This window comes from Varroa destructor, unplaced genomic scaffold, assembly GCF_002443255.2.
Source record: "Varroa destructor unplaced genomic scaffold, Vdes_3.0 BEIS01000002.1, whole genome shotgun sequence".
Taxonomy (NCBI): Eukaryota; Metazoa; Arthropoda; class Arachnida; order Mesostigmata; family Varroidae; genus Varroa; species Varroa destructor.
The window spans coordinates 39,376,103-39,387,449 of record NW_019211455.1 but is presented as its reverse complement, the minus strand read 5'-3'; the positions used below and the strand labels follow the sequence as shown (position 1 = coordinate 39,387,449).

Here is an 11,347-nt window from a genome sequence, read left to right as displayed (position 1 = left end):
TATGACGATGACTCGGATCGATCTTGAAATTATTCGAAGAGAGCTCTCTGTGCTTGACGAGACCTAGCAAAGACCTTATGGTGCCTCTCCTTATTAACCTGTGATGTGCACATATGCATGAAGAGTTTGAACCAACGTCCAGATATTATTACCGATCTGTCACACTTGGTATGTACGAATATCATTGTTGTCGACATGCGTCATCCCTTCCGATAGAGGGGCATAAAGTAAATGAATCCGCCCACATATATTACATACGTTCACGCATATACAAGGTTAAATTAACTACACATTTTGCGGAACAATTTCGAAAACGTCAGAAGTGGCCTGTGCGCTATCTCTGCCTCAGCAGCCTGCACTCATTCGAAAGCATCACCACCTATTGAAAGTCTATTCGTAATCAATTGGGTATCCCTAATCATTTTAATCTCAAACCCTACGTATCAGGTCAGCCAACTTAATATTCAATATCGGTATAGAATTTAATTGTAACTTTCAATGGGAAACAGAGCACGTCTGCATATTGAATATTATGTGAAGTGACGATGCAATTTCACATATATATACATAGGAATAATACCTTCCTTTGAAACTGTTTGTTTAAGTGCCTTAGTGTCTATTACAGCTAAACTAATCTTGTTATAATGTGTATTCCAAGACGTTTGATAATTTCATTAGCATTCACGGTTACCTAACAATGACGTGTGAAGGATTTTTATAAACGTTTCATTTTTGTCCGCCGTATATTGTTTTCTTATCACAAGAATGGGCGTAGGATTTTTACACCATCCTAACTATTATTATGTTTAATTTTGACCTAGGAGCAAAAGGTGACTAGTTGTAAATTGTTTTTTAAGGAGTTATTCTTTACGTTGTGTCTAAAACCTGTATTGTAAACAGAATAAATTAGCTTGACATTGGGTTTTATTTGTATGGTGTGCCAAGCGGCCAATATAGGACGTTACAAAACAGTCTATGGCAAATATATAATATGCCACTACACTGACCTCTTGCCTTTCGAGCACTCATGTATTTATTTATGTTTCATAGTTAAAAAAAAAAAGGACCTGCGCTTTGCTCGGAATACTGGTCAGGTACCCTTAGCAATTGTTTTGGTATAGATTGATTTTATTAACCGTTTCGGAAATTTTTTTCATACTGAGACGCTCTAGCGCTCGGTGCAAAACCCCAAGAAGAGTGCAACACTGCAGGGCAAATGAACGGCACTATATTGAACAGTCGATGAAACTTGCCGATCGTTCAGTGTGAGCTTGGCCGTCACTAACGCTATCTCTAAACATTTATCATACGGAACGCGGATTCTTAGAACTTTAGTGATTTATTCGATCGCTCCTCGTGTATTCAGAAGTAAAAAAAGCGGTAAATAAAATCGTCGTTCACTCAAACGATACACGAACGCAGCATTTTAGGCTCTAGACTCACAATAGAAACTACATCATATTTAAACAAGCAGAAATTAAAAACTTAGGCTGGTGTTAGTGTCCACCCAGATTTGAATTGTAGCTTCTTGGCTTAGTGCCTTCACTGCCTTAAGAAGGCCCCATGTTCACCTGCCTCTTAGAAACCTCGCTTAAACTCATCGCCTTATTCTAGGTTCGACAGTTTTTCTTTTTCGCGTCGTCGTATTGGATCGCGGGAAGACCTATTGGTACTTCGCCTGTTGTTTTTATACCGCTGACCTAAGAAGGACTGCACGATAGGTATGAAGCCTTTTATTTGGCATATCGGTTTGGGGAGTTTATTTATTTCAAGGCCTGTGCGCCAGGCTCGCCAATCTTACACGTTTTGAGAGAGACACCGTGAATTTTATTATGAATTGATAGCGTTGATTACCGACAGTAAATAGAGTCTTGGAGTTTTGTGGAAAACGTAGCATTTGTTGAAGGAAAAAAACAAAAATAATAAACTCTTTTTCTTAACTAAAATAAATAAAGTAGGAGCAAATGAAAAGGGCAAAAGGCAAGAGAAAGGAAAAAAGGCAAACACTGAAATTCGTTTGGGGGCAAAACCTTTTTTGTGCTTTATTTGGGCGAATAGATTCAGGCGGGGTTCAAGTAGGCGGTTCACGTTTGAACCTTAATGTACTTAATACAAAAAAGAAACCGTAATTTCTTTAGGATGATAAATGTGATGTCATAATAGTGCACACACGTACTGGGGTTTAATTAACGTGTCCTTGTCAAAGTGAAGACCCACGCGCTACTTCAATAGCTGACAATTAGCAGAATCGACTTCGCAGAATCTCCATTGGCAAGCCTGTTCAACTACCGTGCGTATGTATTTCTCGCACAATCTAAAGCAAGGTTTCATTGAACTAGCGGTGTAATGAGTAAAATTCATTAAGAACGAAGGCATATATTTCCACCCAAATTTGGACCTGAACTAATTAATCATAATAGAAATATCGGAGAGCAAACTATGCGTAACAATGCCTGCTTAAGCTTTTCTCTCCTAATATTTACTTTTCAAATAACTACTATATAAGTGATTGCATAATATGCTATCGGGTTGGGCATAGGCTAAAATCGTATTGCCTCCCTATACCCGGCAAAAAATCATTACCACCTGTAACATGTCGGCTAATTGTTTATGCGTATGAATCTATAACACGCACATTTAGAAACAATAAGAATTCACTATTTGTTTTTGATAGCCGCCATTTCGATTTTCGAACTACTCGTGGTGTCGTTCGATTCCTCAGACCATTCTTTGCATGAATAATTTCGAAAAATGATCATTGAATAAGAAGAAGAAGAAATGAATCTACTTGAATATAACAGAGGAAAAAGGCTCATGCGCTTCATTTTGGCGATAGCGTGCTTGAGCAGATGCAGCGAGAACTTTTCCTGGTCTCGTCATTATGCTGCAATAACATTATTAGGTTACTGCAATTTCTTGGTGTTGCGATCAATTAATTATTGTTATCTGTATTGGCGACACGAAGACGTACGGCGATAGTCCTACAATCGAGATATAATATTGGTTCCACTTTAAGCGCTACCGCTTGAGGTCAATGGCAGCATAAAGCATTTCTCTTAACGCTACGTTTCAGAAGACACTGGTGTCGCTTTAGAATGGGGGGTCTGTTGCACATTGTCTAATTAGGCGTGGGATAAACCAAAACGTTTACTGAAATCGGTGATGGATTAAAACTGCCTATGTTACTCTATACTGCGCGAGTCATTGGTTGAGCTTGTGAAGAAAGATCCGCAATACTTTTTGACTTCTTAATAACTAAAAAGTTATCTTGGCGTCAGACCGGCCACGTAGAATAGGTAAGTGGAGCCTTTATTTATTTACTCTGAACAGTAAGACTTTAAGAAGGTCGAATTTCAAAGGGACCTTGTTAAGTAGGATGGTTTTAACAATAAACAAGTGAAGTAACCGGTTAAATATGCCAAAATGCTTTATGGCCGAAGAAAAAGTTTCACGAAAATGAATTGTGTTAATGGGTTAAATTTCATGGGTTGTGGATGGCGCCAATCTACGATGAAAATATGCAAGGCCAAGAATAGGATGAACCCTTACACTTCTGAAAGTTCGTGACATAGGTATGTCTGTATAATGATAGGTATGTTTGTATACACGTATAATGATAGCACTTGTTGAGCCTAGTTCTTCTTATCCAAGTTTTAGTAAGGCTTGCGTTTAAGGCGAAATCCAGTGACGTCAATGTACGAACTTGAGCAAACTTAGCAGTCCCCTTCTTGGACGCAGAAAATTGGGAAAGCAGGAGATCAAACGTGAATTTATGTTCTTTTTGCTAAACGCTCGCTAATTTGAATAGACGAGTACTCAGTCGAAGTACAAAGATGGGTGGCATGCAAGCTTGATAACAATTTGGCCTTGAGAAACCTATCGGCTCTATTTTCTATCGAAAGCAGTACGATCTCCGTAATTACGAGTCAGCGCATTTAGAAGATCGTGTGTTTTTTCGATTTCATGATGAATATGTATTGTAATATACACCAATTATACTATGTGCAATACTGAATTGTTATTTCCAGGTTGCACGGTATAGTTATGTATTGTCTACATGGAAATATAAGAGTAGCTGAATAGTAAAATTCTGGCTTTCCATAGCAATGTGGAACTACATGGCGAAAAATGCGTTCCCAGTGTTGGATGTGATAGAGGAGGGGCGTCACGATTTTTTTAGAAGCATCTTCTAGCAGGGCACCGCCTCCGTCCCACGTAAATCTCTGAGTTAATCAAAATATCTGAACAACATACAGCTACAGAGTTCAGATGTCAAAGCCATTGAAACTTACTGTTCACATACAGATTGCGTACTTTTTCCCTCTTTCGTCGAATGAATAGACACCTTCTCAGACTAAGGATCTGTATGACGCAAAAATTGGTTTTCAAATGAGCGGGGATTATTTATACACACACAAAGTACACAAAGGGAAACTCTCATAGAATACAATGAGTTATAGGTAGTAGGTTGTTTGTATAGAGAGAATAACCGTTAACGTTGTTGTTAATGTTGTATTTATAGAGCTCTTCTGCTGGTTGGAAAAGTAATCGAACATGCGCGATTGGAGAGTGGAGATCGGGGCAATCTATTTTCCTCTGTGTCGAGTTTACCCATTCTTTCTCTCTCCGATCGATTGAATCTTGCCCAGATAATTACGCAGTGCTCAATGAAAGCTTGTCAACTGACAGCATTGGTTCCGAATCAGTAACAAGTGAGCGAAGGTTTTTACGTCCGTGGATATCGGACTGAGTTCAGAAGTACACAGAAGTGGCAAAATGAGGGAGTTGGAATGTTTGAAAATCAATAGTGAAATTGCTGCAGCTGCAGGCATTATCACATGATGTATTATGTTTTTTTTATAGAAAAGACATAAAAACATAGTGATTGAATGGCCATACACAACCGCAATTGGTTAACGAAAATATATATGAAAAAAAAGTGTAGGTTCTTTTACGCTTTCTGCTAGCCAAGGTAGTATGTATCAAAGCAGTATTGGATAATGCCAACTTCTGCACGTTAGATTATGATAAGCGCAAGGTCTGTAGCTGATTGTACGCATGGACCAATCGAATTACTGGCGTATTCATAAACGAACTTGACTAAATAGCATTAAAGAATAAAGTTATAATTACTATGCTTTCAATTTTTAATAAAAACTTATTCTTTCACGTCCATGTACTACAATAGATCATAGAGAAAGAAATTAACCCACTTACGTGCAAGCAGATTACATCACGAAAGCGTACTACCGTAGACTAGCTGAGGTCGTACATGAGCTTCCTCGGGCCTAGCTCATCGTTAGGATTTCCATCAATATACATTCAATTATATCACATATCGCTGGACTTATTCAACACAAACCATCCCTCAAGATTCGAGATCCGTTTGTCACAGTTGTAAACTCCCGCTAGCTGGTGTTCCAGGCTCAATATACGTACACGTAAGCTCTGTAATACTGTTTTTCGATCCGTATTAGCCACTATCAGCTACGGGTGAGCGCAGCTCTTCATGATCAATATACTCCAATATCGGAAATGTTCTTACATCTTCAACAGACGGGATAACCACATGTTTCGAGCTTTCTCGAACCTTTGTTTCTCGCCTCAGCCAGCTAACAATGTGGCATTCAGATTGGTCGGGGATTCAAGGTTTGCTTGAAGAAGCCGATTAAAAGAAATAAGCTAGATACTTGACTTGCGATGGATGGAGCATCTCACCTGTAACTCATCGCAGTAAAGCCCCAATAAAATGTGCTCTTTTATGCCTAGCCCCAAGTCAGTGGTTCATGGCTTGCGATGTAGATTCAAATACCAATATTGCAGGCAGTAACGAAATCGTTTCAAGGATATTGATGTTTTATAAGATAGAAGATACATTCGTTAACTAAATATCTTTCATAAACGAAATTATTTTTCATTATGACTAATTATTAATTAACGTTTAGTTGTTGTTCTACGCTAGTTATCCTATATTGTACAAAAAACAAAATCTTTATGACGCCAACGGTACTGTTAGCTATTAACGAAAAAAAAAAAAATGGTTTCCCCAGAACACCCTGGAGCACTAGTTGATGACAGAACATAATAAAAACACAGCCCAGATGCAACTGCCCGGTTCCCTTTTATCTTAAATGATGATGTGACCTACACGGATATACGCGCACGCGGGCGTCACTCGCTTGCTTAGCTTGGTGTTTAGAGGACTGCAGAAAAGGTTCACATATTGGAATTGCTATTGGTTGATAATACATTGGTCGCCATGTTCTGCGCAAAACTATACCGGATATGTCGAATCCTTCTCAGTGACAAGGCTGTGGAACGTTGAAAAACGTGAATGAAATACATTACAATCTGACTGAATAATTTCAAGAACCCTTTAACCATTTTAGGATGCAAATGCCGATCGCGAGTTCTCCCACACTGCAAAAAAATAATTTATTTTTATACTATTTTACCACCCTTCAATACGCAGCTTATTGTACCATCAACAACAGCATTTAACGCGGTTATTGATACATATACTAATAACTACGTTGCGGAAATTTTTATAAGTTAATTCCAATCGCAGTGTTCCGCACACAGATTACGTGGATAAACTTATTCTTCGAGGAACCACGTTTCATGTAAGATCGTTGATTCTATTGACAACGAAGAATTTTTTTAACATTTAGGTATTTGCCATCAGGCATCTTCTTGAACATTTTAATATTACCGGTGTTTATCCATAGCAATGCGTCAAAAATTACAATACTACGGTAGAGGGATGGTATTTTTCGAAGGCGCTTCGACGTTTGTGAACCGTGGATAGAGACGTATCGAAATTCACTCACCTTTGTGTCAAATTAACTATCACTAACAGCATGCGCTTTATAAACAGTTTTTTAAGTTGAATAACTCAAATTTGGTTATATACTTGTTTTTGACAATGCCTGATTTGTATTGCACACTTTACTTGAATCTCAAGCTGCTATCGGCCCAGGAAAAAACTAATTATAAATAAACAAGGTATTACTAAAGCAATACAACCATGAACAACTTCAGTTTACTAACCCGGATGTAGATTAACATAGAACGTTCTATTGAAACGCAATAATCATTTTCTGAGTTCGCTGTACCTATCTGTGCAACTAAATAGGAGCAGTAACTATCGATCTCCTGTTAAAGAGCAGGAGGATAGACCAACAACACATCATCCAACGTGTTTTTTAGGCCCGGACTATTATACGATTTCTACGCATATATTAACAAACAACAACACTGTTTCGTATTTTGTTACTTCTACAAAGAGAATTGCAGTTCACAATGAACCCGGCTGTCATAAAGTTTAACTTCGACGGACAACTGACTCATCTTGCAATTTTAGAGACCTGCACTACAGCTGTGTGTAACTATCTGACCCTTACTTTGCAGGGGGCAACTCAATATCTAGGATTGTTAAATATGGTAGACTTTCCAAAGCTGTCTTCAAGCATTTATAAATGAAATTTAGCTTAGATGAACAACTCACGTGTAGATAATACGAGAGCAACTTAACGATTTCAATATATTTGTTTTTTAATTTAGTTTATTACATACAGGCTTGTTTGCTTCCGGATTCTGGGTCACATAAAATTTCTGAGTAATATGTAATGAGCTGAAAATATGCGAAATCTCTGCTAAGTATCTTACTAACCAGCCAATTACGACCGGAGCATAATGACCTTGAAGGAGTCGCTATTATTGAAGCTAACTGAATAACCCCTTCTCGACTTCAGCACTGACCTTCATAGGAAAGTCTACCTAGTGATGCACTGACTCATTGCCATGCAACCGCGTTGTTCGTAGAAAGTACTATCATGTACCATGCGCAATCTGAGCATATAACACCTCCTGGAAAACTTCCGGCCCGGTTTAGAACAGCACATGCTGTTACAAGGCCAGGGGCATAACAAAGGTTTCTAATGCCTTGACTCGCAATACAGGATGGTAGTCTTTAGTGATACAATTTGTCATATCCAATAATTGCATTGGACAATAACGACCTGGGCATCTCCGAAGGGACCGACGCGTTGATTCACTCCAGCTTGCTCCTGCCCACCGAAATAACAATGCGCAAGATATGTACGTGTTCTTAAGTGCTTAATTTCTCTATGAATACGTAACAGATTTGTCATCGCAGGTATACGAGACCAGAGTTTTATCTAGTACGAGGTACCTTGATTCTGACACTAGCCTTAATTGTTTTAAAGGTCGTCGTATAGAATGGCAATTACACATCGAGGCTGAGTTTGGACTCCCTACAAATATATCATCAGCCTTACAACTGCACATAACGAAAGGTATAAATTAACAACTATATGGTGATGAGACATACAGGACCGACTTTTCAACTTGCATTACGGGCAAATACACACCAATCTGAAATAGAAGACAAAGCAGTTCGCTTTATACGGACCTTCGAGGCACGGTGCCAAAAATATCGTTTTTGGAAAAGTTGAATGATATATTCTATATATGCGACATACTCTATATGTCGAAGATGGCAAAACACCTACAGTCTACTAAACGCCAGCAACATCCATCAAAATCTTACTTTATTACCTCTCAACTTGTTTATGTAACTCTTAATTAAAACAAATGCTTTCATCCGCTAATAGTTGATTTGATCAATCTTAATTTACCATATATAACAATACCATATTGTGTGTAAAATATAAAATTTATATACTTTTTTACGGACCTAATGGTCTGGTTTAGTTCGAAAAGATGATAAAGGACGAGACTAGTGCTACATCATATTTAAAAAACTTGGATATTACGACCCACACGACATCGGCGTAAGTTTTGCGTTATCTCTGTGTAGACTACTTTTCACAGCCATTGTTAGATAACAGCCGATGCCCCATTGAATCGGTCAATAGCTGAGGTACTCAATCCACGCGAAGGAAGAGCAATCAAAGGAATGTACGCCCATTTGTCTATGCGGTGGACACATCAATTTTACTGTGTACCGAGACACGTGAGTCGTGACTAGTTAAACGTAAAGTTTGGGAAAAAGATCGCTGCACGTCTCTTCAAAGATTATGATTTTGTACGCCGAGAACTAACACAGGATCAAATCAAAAATTTTATGCGAACCTAAGCAGGTGCTGAAAAGGCATCTCATATAAGTTTCTCCAGAGAATTATTAATTTCTAAATAAACTAACTGGTTTTGCGGCATTTATTTGGGGCGGATCCGCGAAACTGTAGAAAAATAGTACTTTTACTCCCAAGTATGAATGTCATAAGGAGTCTAGGGTGAAACAAATTACTGAACAATATCACCAGCCGTTAGATAATTAAAAAGAAAATAATCATGATATCATTCAGGAAATTGTGTATATATTCTACCTTAAGGAAAACTATATTTCCGTTGTGCAAGCATTATCAAGCATGGTCAGGTAAAGGAAACCATATTTCAGTTCGGTCTACGTCATTTCGAAGATCGACTATAAATATCGAGCATCGATGAGGCTGTAGAGCATCTCGACGATAAGGCTTCCTGTGCCACCCCAAAAATTTGCATGAAATAAATGCTGCCCTTTTTGTATTCTTCAGTCTTAAGTTAATTTCTCATAATGCACGCCTTCCACAAATTCTGCATACTTGTCATAGAGACGCATATATATATATATATAGGCTAGAATTTATTAGCCATTATGGTAGAACGCTAACAGAGACACGCCTATACACACGTACTCAGCTGCTGTGTGGTATATATAATTTCATTATATACCTGTGCCAGCGTGTCCTCGGCGGATCACGCTCATACGCAGCCGTTTATGACCGCTCCTTTCTTCACGTCAGTCTCTCGGTTTCGCGTCCAGCATGCTCTCAGACGCTTCCTGCTAACTTCTGAAGTTGGTTTATGCAGAGGGTCTATCACAGTGGAACAACGGCAAGTGCAAAGGTGGACGCTTGTCAATGAGCGGTTCCATCCAAACATTCAATGGCATTGCTGCTTGACTCTTTCGGTGATCGTTCTATGTATCTTCTGAGAGTCAGGCAGTATGTCCTCAGTTGGCAGAATTTCATAGCGGATCTAGCGATAGAAGAGTAGAGAGAGAAAATGATAAAAGAACACAAGAAAAATGAAGCGCCCAGCAGATAGTCTCAGGCCGCCAGGCAGCAGGTAGAGCAACAGGACAATGAGCAGCACTAATATCGCCAGCGGTTGCCTCACGCGCCGAAATCCTTCCGCGGGCTCTATTCGCTTCCGTTTCGTTGGTGCCGTGCCGACCAGTCCAGCTGCCTGCCTGCGATGTCCGTTTGCTTCTATGAAGCAAGCTTTCGTTGCTTCCTAACGAAACAGCGGTAGAGAAGCGTCTCCATTTTCCACCACGTTCGGAGGTGAGGGAACACCAAAGTCTCATTTTACTCCGCCGTCTGGCATCAGCCACCCACAGCGCGCCAGGGAAAGAGCTCATAGGAGAGGGCAGGTTTGGGAGGTAGATTTGCGGGCGGACGAGTATTTTCTGGTGTAGAGAGCTTGCTCGTCCCTCTCAACTCTGTCACATGGCGTTGTTATTGTACAGTGCGAGCCACGCACAAAGCGTATTGCCGGAAATGAAGCTTTGCGACGTTTGCCCGCGATTATCGCCTGTGCCTCTGTCGTCCAGAATTTGCTGTCACAACTGTTGAAGTTTTAAGTTGAACGACAACTTGAAGTAGGATACAACGATCACAGCAGCAAGAACAATTATTCTACGAAACAAATGAAATATCCAGCAAGCGAATGGACATCACTAACCCGCTATTGTTTGCAGTAGCTCTGGATCGTTGACTTTGGCTGTGGTTTATATACACTGTTTGATAATAGGTCTCGAAACAAGGGAGGATGTGTTGTTGTGTTCATTTTTAAACTTGTTCCGCTTGCCTCCGTCGGATCTACCTGGCATTATTATGGCTAATTGTTGCTGATCTGTAACAGCAGGATCAACAACAACAACAACATCAACGACTACGGTAAAAGTGAGAACAAAAGTTGTGCCACCCGTCTTACTGCGCGTGGGCGCTCGAGTTGCCGCGTCTATTTACGAATTTTTTAAAATAACAAAAAAGTTGAACCAATTGGCAAGCAGTGAAAAGTTTCAAGGGTATAATCATAAAAGACTAACAGGTACAGTCTTCTCAGTATTAGGTGAACACTAGATAACAATCAGAGCTGTGCCTGCTCCAATCCCTCCGCAGTACAACAGAAGCCTGCGCTAAGAGAAAGGATTCCAGTTGCGATATAGTTCCTATAAAAACTCAATTATTCAGCGGAACAGTGCTGGGGCTCGTATTTGCGTTAGTGCGTCCTTGATGAGCACCGATAGTACAAAGAA

At 39.6% G+C, this 11,347-nt stretch overlaps 1 protein-coding gene across 3 annotated transcripts in view; it reads left to right on the top strand.

Moving 5' to 3' along the window:
- Positions 1-10,845: 10,845 nt before the first annotated feature.
- Positions 10,846-11,347, top strand: part of LOC111245295 (serine/threonine-protein kinase D1-like) — a 59,537-nt gene continuing 59,035 nt past the window's right edge. Inside the window, exon 1 of one of the 3 annotated variants that reach the window (XM_086979523.1) lies at positions 10,846-10,985. The gene's annotated coding sequence lies outside the window, so the exon portion shown is untranslated. Of the gene's footprint in view, positions 10,992-11,347 lie in introns of all 3 variants that reach the window. The other 2 variants (XM_086979522.1, XM_086979524.1) reach the window with 2 other exon arrangements.